The sequence below is a fragment of the Aythya marila genome (assembly GCF_965140915.1).
Source record: "Aythya marila genome assembly, chromosome: 6".
Classification (NCBI taxonomy): Eukaryota; Metazoa; Chordata; class Aves; order Anseriformes; family Anatidae; genus Aythya; species Aythya marila.
The window spans coordinates 25821266-25846809 of NC_139047.1; the positions used below are offsets into that span (position 1 = coordinate 25821266).

Sequence of the window (25544 nt, forward strand, 5' to 3'; positions counted from 1 at the left end):
GATGGTGGTCAGGAGCCTCCTGTCACAAGAGGCTTCCAGTGGAAAATGTCAGGTTGTCCAAACTGGAAATGTCTGCGGCTGTGCATCAGTTTGAGCTAACCACTCGTGGGGTGGGTCAGAAATCTGCCTAATTTCTCGCCAGCTGTCTGGGCAGACAGACGAAGCCTTCATTTTTTGCCGTTCCCAGGCAGCCCCACCTCGTGGGCTGCCTTTTGCAGCTGGGAGCCCAAATGCCCATCCCGGGGTGCTGGCAGGAGCAGAAAGCTTGCGAGCTCCATGAGTCCAAGCGTAAGACTGAGCTTGGGGGGGAGAGGGAGGAGAAAGAGGGTTAAGCCCCCTGCTCTGAGAGTCAGGGCAGCCAGCTGCTCTCTCTCATTTTGGAATCATCAGTTAAAACCAGTTCTTTTTTTTCCTTCCAGAGCAAAAAAACGTATGGAATTTCCTTTCCGTGAGACACTTTTAAGAGCTTTGTTGGGAAACAGCGTAAATTTTCACAAAATATTTCCCCCAAAAGCAGAAATGTCAGTTAGCACCAGCTCCAATTATACGACAATTCCTTTCTCATCAGGCAACCAAATTCAAGATCCATCTTACCCTTGAGCAACTCCCTCTAAAACCTTTTTTTTTGCCCCCCTTAGCCAAACACACAAGCTTCCAAAGACTAAAGAATCCTGCATGCAAACTGCCTGGAGAGAAGGTGGTGATTCATAACACAAGGGAAATGTGTGATAAAGCAGAGTAGCTTATCCCAGCTGTTGAAAGGGTTGTGTAGAAATCCATGCAGTGCTAAGATGCCAGGTTTCCATTTTCTCCAGATATTCAAAGGGAGAGATGAAATCTTTGCATCTTGCCAAATTGTAGCCCAACTGGAATGTGTGCTGTTGTTTTGACAAACTGCAGCTTACTAGAGAAAACTTAATTTTCACATCATAAAGTTTCCTTAAGCTGGCTTCGGGCTTCATACTTGCAAAACCTCAGCTAGAAAAATGTTATTCAAAACCAGGAAAGTTTAGGGACACCAGCATAATTCAGCATCTGAACCGCATCTCCACAATCTCAAGCCTCATTCGGCAGCTCTCAATCATCCCAATCACTCACACTTGTGGTCTCCCAGAGATCCAAATTGCTTTTCAGTGCACATTAAATACATACAGCTAAGTCCTGGCAGCTCGCCCTTTCTCCTCTCCCCACTCACCCACTCTGCCTTACCACGGTTATCAGGATCTCCAGGTACAGTACATAACAAAGAGAAAAAACAGGGGAAGAGCAATTCAGGACACAAGCACTGGTTTGTTACTAATTATTTTACCTTCATTTCTACATTTTCAAGGGAATTTTACACTGGTAAAAGACCCCAGCCTGGCAGCTCTGGAAATCATTTTCAGACACGTCCGTACAGTGAATGAAGCACATTAGACACCTCCCGGCTGGGGCTGTCCAAACCAGCACAGCGAGTACTAGGCTGCATGACCTTTTTGGTGAGACCACTCAGTCCCTGTCAGGACACCTCTTTATTGTTTACTTATCTGATGCTAACTTAGAGGTGCTGGAGCTGCGCTTCATGATGCAGCCCAGTGGAGCACAGCTCCAGCGCTGCCCTTTCATCTTGGCCCTCACAAGAGATGAAGACACAGCTCAGAGTCATGGCCAATCAGTTTCCCATATTGTCAGAGAAAAATGACAAGAAATAATTCATCCAGGGTGGACATACTGCAAAGACAGCCGATTTCTCTGGACATTCCAATAAATCCTGTATAATTTGTTCTCCATTAGAAAACAGCATCCTGCAAAGCTGGCAGGTGGCCGAGACCTTAAGACATGTGTGCCTCCGAGTTCTGCAGGTGGGACACGGATGGGGACCATCACTCACTGAGACACTGGCCTTAAAGGAGTCTTGATGCACACAGCACTGTGCGACAGTGGTCCCATTCCTGGGAAGGGAGTCAAGGGTCCCAGTTTCCAAACACTGTCACCAGGTGTCCTGAGCATACATTCATCTGTGATTCAGTTTCTTAACATTTGCATCTGGTATAATAAAGCTCAGGCTTGCTTTTTTTTTTTTTTTTTTTTTTAATATAAAATACTTTGAGAGGTATGGGTGGAAAGTACTTGTGTGAGTATTGATGGGTAGGGTAAACAGCCATTAGTTATCACAGCCTTCAGTCACTACTGATATGGATTTTTTGTGAAATGAGTACGTAACAAGGGAAAAGTTTCCATCACCTATAGCTGGTACTACCTCCTCAATTTTTTAAAATGGATGTGCAAAGTGAGTGTGTGAATTATGTATCTCCAAGGATCAGCTAGTTCATATATAGCCTATGGCAGCTAACAATAAATAAGGTATTAACTTTTGCCAAGGAAAATAACTGTGAAAAGAGGCTGATATAATTTTTTTCCAGGGAAAACAGAACACAAAAATGACTGAGAACCATGTTAGCACCCAACAAAACAGAAAGCAATAACAAACTAACAAGTCAGGGCACTTCCTACTCTAACAGGTAAATAAAATAAACGTCTGTTGACACAATGCACCTTATGACAGAGTAACTCTTCCATAGCTTATTTATTCCTTTTTAAAACCCAAGCTTGGCCTCTGACAGATCTTGCGGAGAGACATCTTATTTATACGTAAACAAAAAATAAGCACTGTTAGTATATGCTGCAAGTATAGAAGGCCTAGATCCACTCGAGGACTGCCTAGACTCAAATCCAAAGGAAGCAGGCAACGCAAGCTGGCAGTTTTATCACAAGGACAGAGCACTACAGAGCATCAGCAGCATTTGGAATCCTGAAGCCATCCTTTGAATCTGGGGAATTTCTCCTGTTTAAAGTTTACATCTGTGCAGACCAAACGAAAGATCTTTCTTTGAAAGCTGGAATAGGTTTCACCAAAAGCCGAATGCACATTATAAACATTTACTTTCACGGGCTCTCAGTGCCAGGCAGAGGAGGAGGAATTGCAGGAGATAAAAGCAGGGAATTAGTATGAGAGAAACGGAGGATAAAGGCACAAGAAAAGACCCAAGACAGCAGAGGAACTGTGTAGCCCTCCAGTACATTTAGCTAAAAACTCTCCAGCCTTTAAACACTGCTAAAGAAAGTGAATAACATCTCTCGAGTCAGAATAATCTGCTTTCACATTGTGGCTTCTGTGCACACACATTTATGTGTTTTCCCATATGGTGGAAGAAAAAGAAAGGTATGTGCCCTGCACTTGGGCTGACTCCCTCAATTTGGCCTTCTCTTCATTTCCTGCCAGAAGGTGGGTTTTGGTGCTGGTCTGTCCTTTTGAGAGTCACTCAGCGAAACATCTGTTTCACGGTAGAAGGCGAGCAGGAAAGGCCATAGACATCTGAAACTCTTTTGCAGTTGCTATGGGGAAATGTAAGAAGATAAACTACTACTTTATTAATCAAACATCCACACAGGTCCAACATCGTTAGCAAATTAATCCTTTCACTGCACAAGCTGGCTCTAGACTTTTCATTGCCCTCAGCAGATAAGGAGGGAGGGCAGCTTTTTTTCTTTCATTTACTGATAAAAGCATACTTACTGAGCCTCACAGCCCACCATACTGCCCAGATCAGCTCTGGCATGGTAGACCTCTGGTAGCCCCATTCCTGTGGCTTCTGCTGCAACAGCCTGGTCTCCTGCCATCTCACCAGCCCCTCAGCTGTAGATTACGGACCCACAGCAACAAGGTATATACACCAAAATGGCCCAGGTCACAACCCAGGCCTGCTGTGGAGGATTAGCTCTAACATACCATCTGGTGATTAGATGGTACAGACCCACCTGACAAGGGGGTAGGAGGACAGAGAGCTGCAGGCACACATCTGCCTTTAGGAAGGACACCCCAAGACCTCTGTCACCAAAGAAAGTGGCCTGGACTGCTGCAGTGACCTCCAAACTCACTGGAGATTAATTTGAGGTGCCCTTTCCCAAAGGCCCTTGTTCATGACCCCAAACACTTCCCTCTGCGTGCCATGGCTTTGCAATGATATATTTCACTAATTAGATTGGGAGGAATTTGCCAAAGAAGTTGAAAGAAACCTGACCACCTTTGCCCTGTCCTCTTCATGGGGGCTGTATGGCTGAAAGCCTGTCTTGTAAATTGGTAGAGTCCAAATCTACCAACAGATGTGAAAGAGTATCAGGAATCAAACTCCAGAAAGTAACACCAATGTCTCCTGTAAATGCTACTAGTGACCCCCAGCTACATAATTTAAATTCCTTTTTAAAGTGGCCTCAGCAGTAAGGTAGGGAAAATTATTGACACTCCTGTACAGGAGGGAAACCAAACAATTTTTTAAAAATAATTCTGGAGTCATACTGACATAAATGATTTATTTCTGCTGAATGGAAACCACTTAGATTAAGGTGGCAAACTTGAGGCAGCTTAGTGGTTATGCTGCTCTCCTGAGACAAGGGGGCCTGAGCACACATTCACCCTTGATCTGGGTATGAAAAGTGGCTCAAAGCAGAGCTCTCCTCTCCAGAAGTGTGCTCTCACCACAGCCCTCAGTGATGGGAGGGGCTGCAATGAAGACACAATTATTCTGACATTTCCCCCCACACAAAATTCCCTATGAAAAGCATTCACCAAATTAATCCAGTTCTGAGTAGACCAAAACTGCACTTTTTCAGCAAAGAAAATATTCGTCCCCATCCAGAGGAGAATTAAATCCTTCAGTGGTTCTTTCTTCCCACAGGCCGAGAAAGGATATAATTCTGAAATTTCCCTGAAGCACACAGACACAGACCTCTTCAGGGACAACACGAGCAATACAAAACACATTTAAGAACAATTATAAGACACTTTCAGCTCTTGTCTCATTTATGCTCTGAGCATGCCAACACTTCAAACTTTTCTGTCCTCCCTCTCCAACAGAATAGCTGCATTGCCAGTGTATGCTAAGTGCTACAGCTGCATTTGGTTCTCTAATTACATGAATCTCTACCATCTTCCCTATGCTGAAGATAAACTACCATTTTAGTTGAGACTCTCTAACTTGATTTACAGAGCTAGTTACCTAATTTTCTAATTTAGCCCTTCAAGATAAGGGAAAGCAAGATGCATTCAAGAGAGTCACTCTGAGGCACTCATCAGTGACTGTGGAGGACATTTCAAAATGACACACAATGCAGTGCGTTCTGCTAGTAGGCAAGCTATCCTTTGACCTTAGTTTGCATTTCAAGTGAAGTGAAAAGCAGGAGAAGAAATGGGAGTTTTTTAAAGAAAATGTTAAGGTACGGTATTGTAGGTTTATAAAAGACTTATGAGCATCCATGGGATCTTGTTTGTCCTGATTACTTTGAAGTGGAAGATTTTTATTTTTATACAGAGTATAAGAACGTTGATGTCAGTTCCAGAGACTGTAACTGAACAACCCCCCACATGGTAATAATACAATGCCTACATGAGGAGAAGAGCAAAAGATTGAAGGAGATCCTGAGCAAAGAGTGGACACTACCAACATGACCCAACTTTCTATGCCAGCTGGGCCATCTGGGCTGAGCTGTGCCTTGAGAAGCTGCTCAGGCTCATGCCCTCTCCTCAATTTCAAGAGCTGCATGATATCAAGATGCAATATCAAGGTGCAATATCAAGACATGATGCATGTCTGTAGGGGCACAGTGATTTCAGTGTATAGCTTGCACTTCTCAGCATCTAACAAATAAAAAACAAAAGGCACGATTTGAAACTGTCCTTAATAAAGACTGTGGAAAAACTCTGGCTTCTTAATAAACAGGGTTGTGCCCTAAGTAGTGAGCAATAGGACTACTGCTGGAAGAGTAACCCATGGCCTAATACATCACACTGTCAAAAAGCTTCTCCCATTATTCAACTGAAATTTGCCTTCTCTTAAATTTCATCCCATTACTTCTAGTTACACCCTATTGTACCACTCTAAATAATTCTTCATAGCCTTGGTGTTTACACCCTTCAGATATTTGTAGATTTATATCTCAACCACCCCATTTGTCATCCTTTAGCCAAGTTATCCATATTCAGCTCTTTCGGTCTTCTCTCATAAGTCAATCCCTCAAGCTCTCTTGTTACTTTTTTTCCCCTGAACTCCCTCCAATTTGTCAATCTCTGTTGTAAGGGAGTGAAGCAGACCTGAATGCATTACACTTGCTGTGGTTACGAGTGCTATGTTGCGAGTCCCTGCTGCCTCCTCACTACGGGACAAACACCAAAACCCTCTTTGGGTTCTTTTTTTTTTGGGCTCTTTTTAGATTAACAAAAGCAGCAAATTTACAGCCTTCTCATACTCAGCCATTGATGCCCTTGGACCCTGGAATCCTGGTTGATGCTTCCTCATAAGTTTCTTCTCCTCTGCTTATTTCCACAGACAGTCTAGGATATTTTTCTTACTTGAATCCTAGTTTGAAATGCTGTACTACTGCTTGCATGCTCTCCATAAGTCACCTGGTAACTTCACCAAATCCCAAGTCCGCCTGCCACACTGGTCCCAGACTCACACAAGGATTTCTCTATCCATGCAGGAGGCCACACTAGATCTCTCTCTCTCCGTCATTTCCAGTTGCCTCCTAGGTGTCATCATAAAGCATTTCTACACACCAGCTCTTCCATCAGAGACTTTTCAACCCACCAGGAAAGGGAAGACCACACCAGGGCCTTCCCACCTACACACTGGCTGGGGTTAATACCTCTGCACTAAGCCAAATACTTTGTTTTTAAAAACACCCTGGATGGTCACAGAAAGCACAGCACCCTGCAGAAGCCCAGTGCAAATGAAGCACAAACAGACGGCATTCCTCCAACACCTGCATCTCCATAAAGCCACCGCTGTTATTCCCTGCCCTGTGAACACATCCCACTGCACATTTCCTCCAGCAAAATCATCTGGACAAATAAGAGGAGGATTGCTAAAAATAGCTGATGGGAGTAAAACCACAACTGAAGTGACTCCCGGCTGTGCAAGCACAAGCCTCACGGCTGGATGAAGACCGTGGAGAATAATCCTGGAGAGTACAGCCCAGCTGGGGGGCACCAAAGCCCAAAGCCCACTCTGGTGAAAAGGGCAGGCACCTTGGAGGGAGGTCAAAGTCACAGATAACTTCAAACAGAAGAGCTGCCCTCCAACTTTTCCAGCTGTACACTCCTGGCTACCCCGCTGGTCTGCGGGAAAGGAGACTGTGGCCACCAAGCACTTTCCAGTCTGTGGCACATTATCTGGGCTGTCCCCAGTTTGAGATGATAGCCTGTAAATCTTCAGTTTGGACTTAGGGTAGATGGGCAGTCGCTTCTTTTCAACATGTTCACTCTATCCCTATTATATATAGGGCCACCGTGTCTTCACCACAGGACTTTTAAAGAGAAAAACTATTTTGTGTAGCTATTAAAAATAGTGATTTTTCTAATTTTAACTTCCTCTCAGCATCTAAAATCACCAAGTTACAGTGCTGCAGACAACCATCTAATGGGAACTAGACACACTATTACAAACATGAATGATTCAGTCTGCTGTTAAGATAAAAATTACATACATGCTCACATTATTATAAGCCCAGCTTTGTACAGACAACAACAAAGCAAAAAGTCTATGAAAACTGTGACAGACACTGAGGTACTGAAGCCACGGCAGAGACACTATCAAAGCCAGGTGGGACCTATTAGCTTCAGCTCATGGCTTCTCTCCCTAAAGCAGAAAAGTACAGTGAGGAAGGACAAAAGCTGACCCCTCAGGGAACAGCTAAAAAAAGCATCCAAAAACACACAGCAAGCTCTGGCAAGAAGTTCGCATTTGCCATCACTTAAATTAACAGCAAAGGAATCCCCAGGAGGGAGGAAATTTGGACTCTGTCCAACATGCAAGTGTGCTGTGTGAGGAGCTGTGGGGGAAAGAGCCACACGCAAGCACTGTGGATTCAGAGGAAGCCAATACACACACCTCTAGCACCCCCGAGCCCTTTGAAAGGGCAGGAGCATGACAGTTATTTACTGGGCTTGACTGTGTCACCAGGTGTCACGAGAGAAGTTTATTGCAGGTGACCTCAAACAGATTTGCCGCTGCTGCTGTCAGTCAGCAGTTGGCCATATGCTATCTTCAGAACACAAAGGGCTTGTATATGCTCGAAAAACAAGTTATCCTAAAACTTCTCAAGAGTTTAAGAACACTAACATTACCCAAGATATTGCAGTTGGTGATATAACTAACGTAACACTGCGAACAGTTCTCTTGCTATCTTACCTACGGGAGCTGCTTTTGGCCCTTCCATGATGTGCAGATCACAGGGACTTCCAGAAGAAAAATGAAATGTCCAGTCAGCATCCCTTTAGCTTATGACAGAAAGGATGGCTGCTCTACACCTCCATAATGGCCTAAAGAGTGATGACATATTCTGGATGAAGTCCTTCTAAAACACCTAAACAGATGTGTTTTTCTCCACAAAACTCATTACTAAGTTAAGAAGTAATTCAGCCATGTAAATTTAACTTAAGCTAGTAAATCTAATAACATCATTCTAAAAGCAATAAAATGTTCAGACCTTAATCCTTTTAATTAACTGTTTATCCCCTTGGCACCTAGACTATTTTTATTCCAGTCACTTTTGCCGTAATAAAAAGTTAATAAAAGAACGCAAGTTGTCCAACGGGTTGCAGAACTAATGAAAACTGGTTCCCTACAGGTTTGGTGTCTTACGTCCCTTCTCTCCCCAGCAGTATTTACCCCAGATCCCAGCAGGCTATCTGGGAGCCTGTCTCTTTGGGTCTTCTTCATGTCCCTGAACTCCACAGGAGCCAAAAGGCAGCACGTGCTGTGGCTGGCTGTGAGCTAAATGTGCTTTTGCTCTAGCTGCAGGCCTTTCAGAGCATTCCAGCCTCCTCCTCCACAGGGCACTGGCTGGTTCACTTAAGACCAGTGACTTTAAGCCAAAGATCTCCCTTAAAAACCAGGCTGTAAAAGATCTATGATCTCCCCACATGACAGTGCAGTAGTTCTGTCTTCTCTGATAATCCATGCTGGCGTTGCTAATAACCAGAGCTGCATCACATATATGTCCCACACGTTCCCTGGAAGATAAGATGAGCTTTCCAGACTACAGGAAAAGGTCTCTCAGATAAAGAAAGGGCAGGGAAAGCAATGTTTTCTGAGAAACCCCACTGGAAATCACCAAAGTTACAACCACTTCTTTCATAAATCAAGGAAATCTGGTTCAAACAGCTTCTCATGTGTCCCTGTGACAACACCACAGAAGAAAGGTCTGTCGCAGCAATGCAAATCCCAAATCTGTTAGAGATTTCTAGTTTATAGCAATTATCTTGAACAGCCCTTGCATACTGGTATACAAAGAAGGTACGCTGCAGAGCACGCATCACTTGTAGTTTTTACAGGTCTGTAGGGTAAGCAGCCATTCTGTGCTAGCATAAGCTCTGGATGGTTTCAAAGCATAGCTCCTTGTCTTACACATTAGCACTAGCAGCTCACAGGGGTTCACAACAACATGCATGAGGCTGGAGGAAGGCCCTCTAAGCCATACTTGGTCTCACAAAGCAGTCATTGCTCGTGAGCTTTTTGTTATGAACCTGTGGAACAAAAAGCAGCTGTGCTCCCTTGATGAGGGTGTTGGAGCTGCAGCATTTACCTGTATTTCCAAGGGACTAAGTCAAGCTGCCCTCTTGCACATGCCTATCACGTGAAAACACTTGGTCACCCTTCCTCCTGCCTCTAGAAACACACACTAGATGCTGACTTGGGGCTTCATGCCATGGCACTGCAAACATGCTCCAAATGTCCTACGCGACACTGATGTCCATGGCAGCCCTGGGGAGTGGAGAGGAAAGGGCATCCTGCAGTGCTGCACCTGAGAGTCTCCTCAAGGAGCAGAGGTGTTTGGAAACTGCATCTCTGGGGTTTCTTCAGTAGATGAGACAGAATCACTGCTGTTAGGGACTCCAGAGAGCTCAAAACCAGCCCATGAGGGGTAGATTAGTGTTAGCAGCAGCTGACTCCTCATCCAGCTTGCGTGCCAGATGTAGGAGACCTCTCCATGCGAGCAGCAGTTTTCGGGTCTGACTCCTAGTCTTAAAACTGTATCTCTGAGGACTCTGGATGAAAGAAAATGAAAAATCACCCAAAAGCTCTCCCAAGGGAGGCAAGGTGCATTTGGTTGTCAGCAGGCAGGAATCTTTTCTTGTGATTTCTTCAAGTTATTGGTGAGGTAACCAGTGCCACCTGACTGCACATTTAGAAAACTGTACCCTGGCAGAAGCTAAAATGCTTTTTTAAATACATCTTTTATTCACTAGGACAAAGTCTGTCCCATCTCCAGTTACAGCCCAAATTCCTCCCTAGCTTTTCTCAGTGAGCAGCACTAGCCTGAGATCAAGCAGTGTTAGTGCCTTCCTGCAATCAACACAACTCAGTCCCAAACAGAAAAAGTCACTTAAAAAATTATCAAGTTGTTTTGTGAGGAGAAGCACCAATTATGCCTGCTTTCTCAAGGTTTTCTGTTCCCTCTTCACCTCTATACCATATGGCCCTCCCACCTCACTGTAGCATGAACTCTCCCTTGCTCTCCAGAAGTCTTCCTTGCAATATCCCCAGAGGGAGATGAGGATCTTCATCTTCCTCCCCACAGACACAGGCTAAATATCTCGACTTGTCAGGACGTGGCACTTGCTGTCCCTAGGCTGACGAGCCCAGCGCTGGCACTTGCCGTGTCCCACCAGTATTTCTGCCACTGCAACACAGCTGGCTCCTCTGCTCAGTTTGAGCCCCCAGTAAACCTGGGAAAGTGGTGAGGACAGAGGTCCCAGTCACAACGGGACTCATCAGATTGATCCATCAGAGACACAGCCAAGTGTAAACCCTGCACTGGGGTGGGACGGTGCCAGGTTTCTTTCTGAGCACTGTACACCTCATCATTCAAACATCGCATTCACAATTACACCTAAACGTGAAACATGAACTTTCTATTCTTGTCTGGATTTCAGAGAAAGCTAATAAATCATTCCTTTCTACGGGAGGGAGAACTCCAAGCCTGACACCCAAGACTCCGGCTGTGATCCAGCCTTTCAATGTGGATTCAAATCAAGGATTTTAAAAGAATAAGTATAGGGACTTATCCGGTCCCTGGTAAACCTGGAAGCTAGGGCAGCAGTTGGCACACCCAGCAGCAAAGATCCCTGGCTGGCAGGAGCACCACCTACAACAATAGGGCTCTGAAAATAGCTGGATTCAGGAGCTTGTGGAACATTCCTGGAAGTGCTAAAAATCAAAAAAAAAAAACAAAAAAAAAAAACAAAAAAAAAAAACAGAAAACAAACAAACAAACAAACAAACAAAACACAATAAAATAAAGATTAAAAAAAAAGAGAAAAAAGAAAAAAAGGAAGAATAGATGAAGAAAAAAAAAAGGAAGAATAGAAGGAGTATATATAAAATACAATGAATTTTCAGCAGAGGTCTGGAACATACCTACAGCTAGCACACGTAGGTGTGTACGTATGACCTCTTGTACCAGCTGCCCCTGGCTTCCTAGCCTCACCAGCTTCTATTTCATTTTAATTCATCTTCCCAACAGTTTCTTGCCTATCAGAGATGTGATCTGAAGTCCTGGACCAACTCAAATGCCCTTTTATGCAGAAATCCAAGCAGCTGTGCTTTTTTGGTGTGCCAAACTCAGCAGAAATGCTGAGCGAAAGCGCTGGCTGCCTCCTGCCTCTGCTGAAATCAGGGGCAGGCCTCCCGTGGCTGGCAGCCCCAGGGAGCTGCTGCGAGGTGAAGCATCCTTCACCGCCCGCAGCAGCCATAGCACCGGGTTGCAGTCATCACCTCTTCCTCTGCCACCCCGACCCTGGCACCACAGGAGAAGCAGTGTCCCACTGCCACAGGCAGCACAGACATGGCATTACCTTGGTTTTACTAGATATTAACATTTTTTCCTATTAGTAGGTTTATTTACAGTGGTATTACCAGGTTTAACCTGGGTAAAACCCAGCTATCTGGTGGGTGGCCAGACTCTGACCTCTCTCTTGTAGGAAAGCTCTGCATCGCTGTGGGACAGGGGGGCAGCAAGGATGTTTTAGAGACAAATTCCCTGGGAACTGCCCTCATGATGGGAGGGCACCAAGGGTCCTGGATTAATTTTTCTGGTGGCTTTTAGTTGACTTCTTGCAAGCTCATAGTAAACTGCTTTACCTTGTAGACAATAAAGTGAGATGCCAGCATTTTCAGCTCATACTATTCACACTATGCTCTAATCTAGTTTGCATGTCCAGTCCTGTCATTAGCTGGAGGAAACATTAATCCAAGACAGTAGAAAAGGAGGAGTAAAAAAATTGTTTCTGGAAACAGTAATTCTAATGGCAAGCGTTTGTTATCTAGACCCACAGCTGAGTTAAACTGAAACATATTATATTCCTCACCAAAAAAAAAAAAAGTTTTAGCCATATGTTTAATGATTTGTGAGCTCTTGATCCTAACACACAACATAAGCTGCAATATCAGTGTCAAAAGTGCCTGATTTAAAGCACGAGAGGCAGAGTTACATTAAGTCGAGTTAAAATTGCTGCTGCGAGTTCGCAGGCAGAGACCTTCCTGTGGAGTGACAGGTACGGGGTAACCAAGCCCCCAGTCTGCATGGGAGGGGAGGAAGAAGAAAGTTGATTTCATTACAAGTTATTCTGTGAGGTTGACGAGGGAGAAGATTATATAGCTGGGGGGAGGACTGAGACAGCTAAAGAATAACACATGGTATGCTTTCAAAACATACAGCAACATGTGACATTCGTCTGCAAGTCTGGCGCGGAGGAGCCTGTGGTCTGGCAGCAGTGAGAATTTCTGCTTTTTATTTCTGAAATCATCGCAGGCATTTGAACTGAAACCCCCACCTAATAGTCTGGAGGGAAGAACATAAAATCAGATTTTACGTACCGTACTCTCAGTCAGCCATTGTTCTCAGCGGATTTTTATCCTCCAACTCAGTTCCCACATCATTAAAGTGATGCTGTCTCTTTAAAACACAACGCGGTGCCGTGCCAAAGCCTGCAATAAGAATCACTGGCACCAAAACAGTCAAAGCACAGAGCTTAATTCTCTACTTAATAAGACAATTAAAGAAGAGTATTTGGATACAGCAGTCTGCAAGTACCAACACAGAGCACTGATGTCTCCAAAGGCATGTTGATCTGAAGGCTTTATCATAAAGCATCTGTCGCAACCAGATGCCATCAACACCTCAGAAAAGCGGGAAATAAAGTGGGTTAATGTAGCTGTGATGCACACAAAGCTTTGCAATGTCCAAGTATCCACTTCCGAGCATTTTAGAGAGTGCATGATAAAGTAACCTCATGTAAAAATACACGTCCACTGAAATAAACTAAAATACACATACACAACTGCCTTTAAAAAAAATCTTGTAGAAAGAACCTGAAGAACAATGGAGTGATAAGTGCTGCGTGTTTTGTATCCTCACTGCCATAACTGTAGGGATCTTTAGAGGAAGGCTGTTTTTTTTTTTTACTGTGATGAATGCCTTAATATACAGGGATGAATTGAGGTAGACAGATAAATACGGACAGAAACGATTGCTCATTTGGAGGCTCTTGACCATATCTGCCTCTAAGTTTCCAATCAAATAATTCTCAAGTGTTGTCTCTTAGCAGGCTTCATCCTGCAGAGCTGAACCAAAGCTAGAGCAAAAGATAACTGCAGCGATATAAGAACTAATTAGTCATTTGATTAGCTGGCGAGAAGACAGGGCACTGCAGTTCTGTGACCTAAAAATGCCACCAATGACCTTCAAACTCCATCTCAAGGGTGTCCAGAAGTCTGTAACCTCCAAGGAGAGGGAGAAACAGATGATGCCTAAGCTCCATTAGCTCACAGGAGATGTTGAAACAGTGGAGAGGCTGAGCTGAGGAGAGGTGTGCCACCTGAAGCAGTCAGCCAGCCAAAGAACACCTGAAGCAATGCACTTTGTCTGAACTACTGCACCAGTGGCTCAGCAGTCCAGCCTGCTCAGGAGATGCACAGACCTCATCCTAGCAGCTAACAACGTGTAGCAGGAGGGGAAAAAAAAAAAAAGCCAACCCACAACTGCCTGGTCTTTGTTGAAGGAAGCATAGAATCCAGCCATCACCAGGGTGCGGGTGGCAGCCCCTTGGCTGCACCACACCTGGAGACAGCAGCTGAGGAAAGGATGGAAAAGTCTTTGAAGAGCACATCTTGAGCAGCCAACTTTGTCACCTGCTCTCCATGGAGATCAGATGCTGGTGAACCCCCTCAGCCTGCTGGTTATTCCATGGGCAGCTGCAGAGAGGTGGGAACTGGGGTGAAGCCAGCAGTTCCCCTGCTTAGGCTGCAAAGTTGCATTTTCAGCAGGAAAGGGGGACACCAAGATGGCCAGGGCTACGAGTCCCACATCATTACGCATCCCCTTCCTTCAGCTTGACAGCTAGCGCATGCCAGGATCGAACTGTGCCCAACGCACTACAAACTCCTAGCCTAATCTGAGGCAAATCAGCCGGTCATGTGGAGACACCCGTGGCGTGAAAGGATCCAGCCTAGAAGGGGCAGCAGAGCATGGCACCGGCTCACCGGCAGCAGGGTCCCCCAAGAAAGCCCTGCTTACCTCCCATCCTCAGTGCCTTGGATGGCGTCTCATTCTTGGGTATCTCTACCCTGAGAACAGATGAAAGGAAGATTGCTTTGGCAAAGATCCCCCTGCCAGCTGCACCGCTGGAAATGCCCTCTGGAAAGGAAAGGAGGAGGATCCCTCACCTCGCGTGCTCCTGGCGAGCAGCACAGCCTCCATCCCCGTCCCCTCGAGGCAGATCCAGACCTGCTATTTGCCGCCCACACTTCCCCATGTGCTTTGTCCCAGACTGATGAACTCACCTCCAGCACCACTGATTTTCTCAGAATAAGTCCTACACATGGTTTAAATTCTAGCAAGCCCTGCCAGAGGCCTAGGAATAAAATCCAGGAGAAAGAACATTTTTTTGAATAGAAAATAGAGGCTAAGGTGCTGCAGTACTGTCGTTCATTAGGTGCAGGCTTTGCTAAGAAGATACATCCACAGTATGTACAAGGGCTTCCCCCTTCATTCCCCTTTCTTTAAAAATATCTGGGGAAAAGGCCCCAACCATACACAAAGGCCAAAAAATTAGCCATGGTCAAGTAACACACATACTATGCTCAGCTCTATATTCTACTAAAGTTTTGAGAAGGGAAGACCAAAGTTAGAAGTACAGTTACTACAGTCTACAAAGGACTTTTAGATATCCAAGTCTGACTTCGTGTGAATTGGAACAAAATCCCAAAATGATGAAATTTTCCCTAAAGGGAATTTTAAATCAACTATTTGGAGCCTACTGAAAAATCAACTGTATGGCTATCACATTCCCTACAATTTTAAAATTCTAATAAAAATTTATTTCAACAGAAAACCTGCACTCAATTTTAAAATACTGATTTTTTAACACCATCAGAAAAATCCCCAGTCTCTCTTTTTCTGCTTGTTTTTGACAAATATGACCTGATTTTGCAAGAGATTTTAATGTTGATGATGCCAGATATTGGAATATGATTCCATCAACAGGCCCTAGTCAGGAAATACCAAAGCTGTGGTTGCCAAAGCAACATAATTAACTTGATCATGGTATGTACACTGTGCACCACTTCCCAAAAGGCCTTTTAACACCCAACTAAATCCTTCTGGAATGGCACATCAGGGTTTATTTCTCCTCTAAGTTCTTCGAGAACAGGCCCAGCAAAAGGAGAGGTTGTGAGAAGTGTCAGAAGCCAAGCAGTGCCCTGCGCCCTGCCTATGGTCCCATGGGTGCAGGCAATTGAGGGCCAATTCTTGCCCCGAGCCTACCCACAAGATTAGTGGCTGGAGAACTCATGGAGACCCATAGTCCTGTTGAGTGAACACCTTTCAAAACACATCACTTTTATTTCACCCGCTTTAGCAAATGTAACAGGTTTGGCTCTTTTATGGCATAATCAGTGAAATTCTTACTACCTGGGCAGGGAGGCCCAGATGTTGACGTGAAGCCTTGACCCTGGGGCCACAGACTTCAAAACCTGAATATGCTGTCACTAACTCAACACATACAATGTATCAAATATAAGCCCCTGTCTGATCATTTGGAAAAAAATATATATAGGAAAAAAATATATAAAAAAATTGAGTGATGGGCTTTCAGCCTGTCATCAGACCACAGTGACCTCAATTTTTTGAGAAATAAAGTCAAAATCTATTCTTATCTTCAGAGATTCAAGATGTATTTATGTGTCAAACTTTTCCCCCTTGTCCTTAGCCTTTGGGAAGCGCACTAAGAATGATATCAAAGCCTGAAAACCCTGCGATCACATCCACATTCACCTCTGACCTGGGACGCCTATAGCTCTCACCAGCTCCTCGGCTCATCCTCAGCCTACGGAGCAGACTGCAGTCCCAGGAGCAGCGCTTGCAGTGAGCCTTTCAGGATCAAGTAAAGGCCACTTTGCATAGGAAAACCATACAAATCTGCCTTTTTTTTTTTTCTTTCTTTCTTTCTTTTTAGGGCCAAAAGAAACAACTTTGCTTTGGCAGTTTTCTGCTTCTTGATATCCTTGAAAGATGTTTTACCAGTATCTTCCTCTCCCCTACATGCAAATATTCTCTTTGAAATGTCTTGGTAACATCTACAGGAATAATATGCCGAATGTGAACACTGATTGATTCTTTCTTAGCCATCAAATGTGCTTACACAGCAACTACACACAGCAAATGCACACAAATCTCACATTTCACATTTAAAAATATGAACATGCTGTGTTTTTTTACTCAAATGTAATGAATGAGTTTAAATATTACAACTTGAAATTATTAAGTAAATCATGGCACCTGTAAAGCTTCAATTTGCATAACATTAATTCATGATGGCATGTAAAACAAATTCATCACTCTTACTATATTGTAGTCTGATTTATGTTGGAATTGGAAAAAATAAAAATCATGGGCACAAAATTATGTTGACAAGATGTACGTGCTCTTTGAAGCCCAAGGTGTGGGTGTTTTTTTTCTGTTGTTGTTGGTCTTTTTTTTTTTTTTTTTTTTTTTTAAAAAAAGCATCGAAACAACTAAATTATGTGAAAGAGGGCTGGGAGAAAACATCTTAAAAATGAGTAACACACTAGCATCACACATACACGCTCTCCCATTATTAATGTCAAGCATGGTGAAGATACTCTAGAAAATCATTACCATTCATAGCTACTAACAGCCATTAAATTTCAATCAATTCAACTTAACACAAGTGTACTTCAGTAGCCCTTACAGTTCCTTATAGAGGTGGCTCAGAAAGTCCTGTCTGACTTATTGCATTGTTCGCTGCACAAAGAGGCATTGCTAAGGATTGCTCTGAAAAGGCGTTATCTTGGTGTTGGGAACTGATGCTCTTTTAACACCGTAGCAATCAACAGACCTTGCATTTAAGAAAGCTTGACAAAAGTGACTCTAATAAGACTCCATGGGTCAGTATGAAGGGAGAAATATACTGATTTTTAGCTAGGGATGTTGTTTTCTAAGCTGAAAAGAGATTTGGTGGGAAGTTTTCAACTTTTTTAGTAGCCTTTTAGTAGCTAAATCAAACTATTTAACACAGTGCCAGACAACTTCCAGGTGATCCCCTTGCTCCAAGAGAACATGCTCACTAAATATATAGGATGTTTAAAGAAAAAAAAAAAAAAAAAAAAAAAAAAAAAAGATTTAATTTCCAGAGACTGGATATTTAAACTTCCCTGAAACAAATACAAACCAGCAAGCTGTGATATCACAGCTTCTCCTACGCATCTGAATTGCATTTGTAACACTGGAAATTTTTTCCACTGCTCTTACAGGAATTAAGCTGTGCAGCTGACCATCCTTTGCAGATCCTGGGGAGGACCGGGCAGTCCCCCACCGGGGGTGTTTTGCACTGCATGGCACAGGTGAGGAACTGAGACAACAGGGTGCCCATCAGCAGGGGACCGGACCCTCACCAGCTTCCACTTTGCAGAATTGCATCCCAGAGAAGGCCTGCTCCTCCAAAGAGATTTCATTAGTTTCATTTGAATGAATTATCTACAGTAGAATCCCACATTTCACAGTGCATAAAAGTCTTTTTTATTACTCTTTTTATAAACAGGAGCCCAGATTTTCCCAGTAGGATTCATCCTGCTGGGCACAAAGTCCTTTCAGTGGATTTAGAGGTGGTTTAAGATTGCAGGTGCACATTCCTACCGGAAGGATTGTCACTTTGTGCACAGAAAATAAAAGATGCAGTCACAGATGTACCACCCTTGCATCTGAAATTATAAATACCAGGACTGATGACCTTCTGTGGCTTTTAGCTCATCCCTTAAAAGTATCAGCATTGACAGTACTTACTCATTATTGGAGTATTTGGGACTATTCTACAGAACTCTGGGGTTTTCCTTCCCCTGAGACCTACACCTCAGCGTTTAACTTAGAGTACTAGTGAAGTTCTTTGGAGCCAGAGAACACCCGAGAAATCTCTCAGGCAGATATATGCTCAATTTTAACTCATTTCCCTACACTTACAAGCTGCACTAAATGAAATGAAATTAATGTTAAAAAGGCCTTTATTTAAAAATCTTGCAGTGACAGGATCAGAAAGTGGCAGAGTTCAAGTAAATCATTCCATGGAAGATGTTAGCAAAGCTTAATCATACTGGAAGCCACATTTAATTACAGCTTTTTAAGTCCATCTGGGAAAAAAGAAGAGACTTAAGTATGTCACCTGAGATGATCTAGATACTGAAACTATTTGTAAGTTAACAAAAGCATTTGCATCACAAAGCACTCTGGGGCAGCACCATGGCAAAGCAGATGTGTAATGAACAAGGATCATAGCACCAAAACAATCAGGATTGTAAATAACTACTACTAATCTGCAATCATTTAAATTTGGGTTTAATTGCTAGGCAGCAAATACATTTCATTCTTGCAGAGGTAAATGCTCTGCGGAATACACACTTCAAGGTATTTAGCGGCAGAAGCAATGCAGTCAAGAATCCGAATGTCAGAAGGGCACAGAACAAGAGACAAGCAGCAGGGCTGGATTTGCTATAAGATCTCACACACATTAAACAAACTTTTCCCTGGAACAGAATTAATAATGCAGCCATCTCCACTGTATGTACTGTAAGTGCTACAGGAGTGACACAATGACGCACATGGGAGGCAAGAGGGTAGTGACTATAGAACAAAATTCAATCTAGTGCTAATGAATAAAAAGTTCCTTTTATTTCTCTGTTGTTTTTGGTTCATTAAATTTTCCACAGATTTGCAGAGAAGAAAACGTGATCAATAAACCTTGACAAAAGTGAACATGTGAAAAAGGCGAGAGAAAGGCACAGGAAGATAAAAGTGATATCCCGATCACAGATTTCAGAGGCAGATGACCAGAGCTTTGGGCTGCTGAATAATCTGAATAGACCATCATTTCTTTACAGCCTTTTACTTTCTTTTCCCTGACTGTTGGAACTCTTCATTCAATACAATAGTAAATGCACTAAAACTTTTTTTCTCATGCTAATGGTCGAAATCGGGCGCTCACAGTTAAAACACACTTCCCACCAACTTGTTTTCTTAAAAAAAAAAAAAAAAAAATTAACCTATTCAAGTTAAACTAAAATGTCAAAGACAGCTTAAGGCTTACTCTCACCATTCCACAAAATTAATGGTTTTCTCCCCAGCAGATACAAAAAGAAAAGCCTTGAATAAGGATAAAGCTGCTAAACTCTTTTCATATGAAAAAGAACACTTAGAAAGCAAAAAGAAATACATCCAGTACAAAGATCCTGGTACCTACAGTTCTAATTTGTATTGTTTTCTTTTGGAATATTTATAATTGCAGAAAGGTGACAGTCAAGCTCAAACAATAGTGAAATGGTGAAAAAAGATTCACCAGTGACTCATGTATTTGGGCGTCCATGCCCAGTGACAGTGCCATAAATGCTTCCACTCGTTACAATGGGGACCCAAAGGAACCAATTTGAAAATGTGTTTTCTAATTTGGGTGTCCACTTCGAGGCACCAAGGCCTCTTTTTCACTAACACTTAAGATTCACCAATGCCAAATAACTTTTGCTGCTCTGTATTTTTGAATTACAGGATAGCAACTTTCCTGTTCTCTTATTTATTTATTTATTTGTTTGTTTGTTTGTTTATTTATTTATTTAAAGAATTTAGGAGGAATGGAGTGTGGTTCTGCAGAAGAGTGTGAATGAAGAAAATTTCCGCAGCCACTCCTGCACTATACATATCTAACATGTATTTGGTTCCAACTGGAACTGGCCAGCAGAAAATTGGACCTGATGACCCAATCACTTGTCCACAGGTATCTGTGGAAGGAAACCCACAAAATTGTCACCTCTTCAGTTCTGAAGGTTACCATGCAAGATCCAATTCTTGCTGCTCTGACACCACATACCAGTGAATTTCTAGAAGATGCACATATATGTGATCTGCTCTATACATAGTTCAAGAATTATTCATATTACCAACATACACACGTGTGTACACATACAGAGCCACCCATCCTCCTAACACAATGTCTTCTAAGAGTCACTCATTCTAGGATTCATTCAATGCTGTTATTTTATTTAGGGTTGATTTAATTAATTCTCGAATACCTCCTGTTGTTTTGCTTTTCTTTAAAAAGGCCCTGGGAACAGAGCTGGAGCAAACAGCAGTAAACCCTAAATACCACTTAATGCTTTGTGGCAAGTTGTCCAAATGCGCAACTGTTTAAAATATTTACCCAGGTATATAAGGGGGTTGCGCAGCTCTCGAACAATGCCTTGGAATCTTTCCCATCAGTAAAAAAGCAGACAAAAAAGCAGAGGCTGCTTAACCTCAATGTCTCAGCAGCAAGTGAGAAGTGCAAATATTGCATTTCTATAAAGCCCTGGAAGCTTCATAGAAATAGAGTGGCAACTAATTAGTTTGATGCTATAGTCACATCTAATGTTCCTAAGCAGCTTCTTTGAAAAAAACTCGCTGCCTTGAAATCCTTGGGCAGATTATTAAGTGGAGGCTTTGTGATGAAGCAATAGATAGGTGTTTGCTGCACAAATACATACAGATTTTGGTGACTGCTTACTGAATCCACTGCTTTCGCTAATCTGCACTGGAAACTTCTCTATGAACAGAGCACTTCTTGGAGTACAAAAGCATGAAGTATCTGTGTACCTTTCAGACTACAGGGCAAACAACTGCCTTACAGTAGGCCACCAAAACCAAGGGGAGGCAGTTAACCGAGTGTCCTCTGTACTTAGAAGCACAGAATGAGGATAATGTTAATGATATTAGGTCAGATGTTCTACCACATCCTTAAACAAAGAAAGATGGGGTCAAGGGACTAGAAAACTCATTTAAAAAGTCAAACTTTCTAAATAGAAGTATCAGGATCATGAAAAACATTTTAAACTTATACAATGCTGGAGTGATCACATAAGCCTACCCATAAGCAGCCGCTCCTGTAGCCCCCCCAGTCTGTGTACAGCTTCTCTGCAAACGTGAAGGGGACGTTATGGTAAAAGCCTTTAAGGTCTTTAAAATCACAGAAAACAGACTCAAAAATAGCCTTTTGCCATAAAAGTTTCAATAGCTTTTAAAACTATGTCAAATCTTTCTCACTATATACTATTACACTGGGAAAAAAAATCTTATCCAAATGTGACTTCAGCATTCAGTGTGACACCGGGGAATGCAGGCTGCTGTGTATTGCATATCTGAGGTCAAGTTCTGTTTTCCTTTACACAAGCATAAACTGGAGTAGCTTCACTGAAATTATGCCAGATTTATACTGGCATATGCATCTAGTTCAAATTCTTCTATGGCTTTAATTTTTCTCTAAATGAATGACCTAACACAAACAGTATTTGTCCATCTGTATACATCCCCTTTGACACACTGGAAAAAAGACATTGAAAGGAAGTTGGAAACAGTCCTCGAGATCTGTTTTTCTTTGAAGAACAGCAGTTGCATTTCTGGGCACTTCAAAGTCACATACTTTAAGCAATAACAACATTCAAGATCAAGTGAATCTTGCCTCACCTTGCTTTAAAGATTAGCTCTTTCACAAACATACACCAGAGGCTCGGATATCCACATACCCGTAGATTAGCAGTTCATCTTCAGTGGATCAGGCACTTTTTAGTACTACAGATAGGTCATGTTTTCAATCAAATGACAAATTTTCAAGAGTTGTTTACAGTGGAAAAGCCATAATGAATTTCATTCACTTCTTTAAAGTTGTCAGTTTTGCAATAACCTTCAATATGACATTTTTATTGCAATTCAAAGTTTGACAGGTGTCAACATTTCCTGAAGTTCCAGCCAAAATCCAAATTACTGTATCCGCTCATCAGAAAAGTTGAACCAAACCAATTCACCAAATGTAGTTGCTGTGTACAGTAATTACCCTGCATTTCAAACATCCCGGGAGCATAAGCAATTATTCAGCAGGATCCTCTTTCCCAGGTGAAGGTACAGTATGGATCACACTTAGTTTCTTTTTTAGTGAAGTTAAGTGAATTAGGTTTAGACCTTAAAGCATTTTTTTTTCAACAAGGTAGCTAGAACAAACAGATCAAATCAGTAAGTCTTACAACAAATCAGTCTATTCCACTTCTGTATATTTTGAATTTCATCACTTATTTACTTTACTTTTTTGGCACCAACTCCACAGTGCATGCCAATACAATATTTGTTTAAATGTTGTTTTATGCAGCATGCTAGGCAAACGCTTGTTTTCAAATTCTCGTGCATCCTGACAACCTCAATTGCAAAATAATAATAATAATAATAATAATAATAATAATAATAATAATAATAATAATAATAATAATAATAATAATAATAATAATAATAATAAAGGAGAAGGGGACTGGCGGGGTATGGACAAAGTTTCCCAACTGCTCCCTTTATGCGTGCCTGCAGAAATAACATGCACGATGGCCAATGAAATGCTCATTTCTCTGTGCACCACGGTGGACACGCCAGCCTCCGGTCCGGGGGACTGCACAGACCATGAGGGCGTCTGTAAGAAGGCGGGGACCCCTGCCCGGCCCCGCGCAGAGGGCGGAGGTTTGCACAGATTTGCGCGGGTTTTGCACAGATTTGCGCGCAGCGCCCGGGGCAGGCGGGGCACGGGGCGGCCCCGTCCCATCCCGTGCCGGGAAGTTTCTAAGGGCGGGCAAAAAAGATACAAATAAAAATAAATAAAATCCCGCAAATGTTGGGAAAGCCGGCGGCAGGACCACTGCTAAGCAGCCCGAGCCCCTCGCGCTGGAAAAGTCAGGTTTCCCAGGAAATGATGGCAATCACCCGAGGCAGAAAAGGCATCCAGATGAGCCCATCTCCCTCCCCTCCTCTGCGATTGTTTTAGAGCCTCCGAGTCCGGGGGAAAAACTCTCAACTCCCTAAATCCTTAATAGGATTGGAGTCCGGGTCTCTCCGAGCCGCTCCTCATCACACAGGGATCAAGTTGCAGCAGGGAATTTTTTAAATTCCTCAGCAAATATACTTGTCGAAAGATTGCCCCTCCCGGGGGGTGCCAAAGGGAGAGGGGGGGGGGGTAATAAAAAAAAAAATAAAATAAAATAAAAGGCGAAGTGAGCGGTGGCTTTAGGGGCTCCCGCTGTCCTCCGGGACCCCGGGGCAGGCGGTCCCGGTGCGGGGACTGTCACCGCTGCCCACCCCGGACAAAACAACGGCCCGGAGCCCACCCCGGGCGGACAGACGGACGGACAGACGCACGGACACACGGCAGCAGCCGCTCACCTGCGGGGGGGGAAGAAGGGAGGGGAGGCACAGGATGGGATCCCCTCGGTCCCTTTCTCCCCCACCCCCCGGGTACCCGGTGCGAGGGGACCCCCCCCTCTCCAAATTGCTGCCCAGCCCCCCCCCCCCCCCCCCCCCCCCGCAGAGCATCTCCGCCAAAAGCGGGAGGGGACGAAAAGAAAGAAAGAAAAAAAAAAAAGAATAAAAATAATTAATTCAAAAGCACAATGAAAAGACACAATAAGCACCAACTTTACCCAAAAAGCGGAGCAGCAAGTTTTCAGCAGGCGAGCGGTTGCTGCGGAGCGGAGCTGCTCCTCCGGACCCCCATCATAAACTTGGGGGAGGGGGGCGTGGGAGGGACTTTCCCTCCGTCCTTCCCTTTTGTGCCTCTCCTCTCTCCCTCTCCCTCTCCCCCCCTCTCTCTGCTCTTCGCCAAAAGCCGCCGCGAATCCCGGCAGCGGCAGCGGAGGCTCTGCCCCGGCGGCTGGCGCGGAGGCCGGGCGGGGAGGGGAGGGGAGGCCGGGCGGGGGCAGCCCGCCGAGGTGCGGGGCTGCGCCGGGGCTCCCGCTGTCCCCCGCTGCCCATCAGTCCCCTCACGCCCGTAGGGAACCGTACGGACCCGCACGCAGGCTGAAGTTCGGCGGGGATGAGGCTGGAGAGCTCTCAAGCCCCGGCGAGGGGGTGAAAACTGGCTGCGGGGTCCCTCCCCTGGGTGCCGCTTTTGGTGTGAGATAGCCCGCAGGAGGGGGGCATCTGCAACAAAAGCACCCGAGCCCGTCTTCTTCGGGGAAAAGCAGACCGAAAAAGACGAGCAATAAAAGTTTGGCCTTGTGCGGGCTGACCCGTGCAGGGGTGGGATGGAGTTTGGGGTGGTTTTCTCCAGCTTGCCCTTTTCGCCGGCAATTTGCGCTACTTGCCCAGTTCGCGAGCATCGCCGCGGCCAAGGGGCAGGCTGGGCCTTTTGAAACATCTTTGCTGGGAGAAGTGCTCGCTAAAGACTGTTCCCTAAGCACAGTAACTAACAGGGCCAGAGTGCATTAATCTGTTTAAATCCTCATCTTTTGGGACCGGGGCTACAAAGAGAGGAAAAAAAAAAATTAGATCTCCAAAAATTGCCCGGCTCCCACCCTGAATATCTTTGCTTTCGCACCGATCTGGTGCATTAACATTAATACCAATGAGGAATGCAGCAGTTTTAACTTGGACTTTGGCCAGACGGAGCTTGTTACTTGATTTGTTTTGATTTCTTTGGCTATGGAATTTATCGAAAGTTTAAAACACAACCAGATGCTGCCGGGGAGGGTCAGCGTGCTGTACCCTAGAGCAAGCTGAGACTCGCCATATCACCGGGGTATCTGACTCTGGCAGGATTATGTCCACTTCCATGGCAACCGCATGCCACATCAGCCCCCAGCTTCACTTTCAGTCCCTTGGGCACTGTTAACATTTGCCAGTGGATTTGCCCGACATACAGCCCAGGTCTGGGCAAGTAGAAAATGAGCTTTATGCCACTCAGAAACCTTCCTCTGCTAGCCTGTGCAAAATGTAACCTGACTGGACCCCAGGCTCAATACCACAATTTTAATCCTAAAAACGTGCCACTAATTTCAGTGCCTTCTGTCTGAACATTAGATGGCATTAAAGACTGATGTTTGAGAGTGACAACTGGCTCCCCACGCACGTCTAAATCCCATTTATTCTATTCAGGTAGTTTGGGG

The 25544-nt window shown here is 44.0% G+C and overlaps 1 protein-coding gene across 1 annotated transcript in view; it reads right to left on the bottom strand.

The window, feature by feature from the left end:
* GLI2 (GLI family zinc finger 2) overlaps positions 1 to 24211 on the bottom strand; it is a 188922-nt gene extending 164711 nt beyond the window's left edge. The window contains exon 1 of the mRNA XM_082764124.1: positions 24081 to 24211. The gene's annotated coding sequence lies outside the window, so the exon portion shown is untranslated. The remainder of the gene's footprint in view (positions 1 to 24080) is intronic.
* Between the last annotated feature and the right edge of the window lie 1333 nt (positions 24212 to 25544).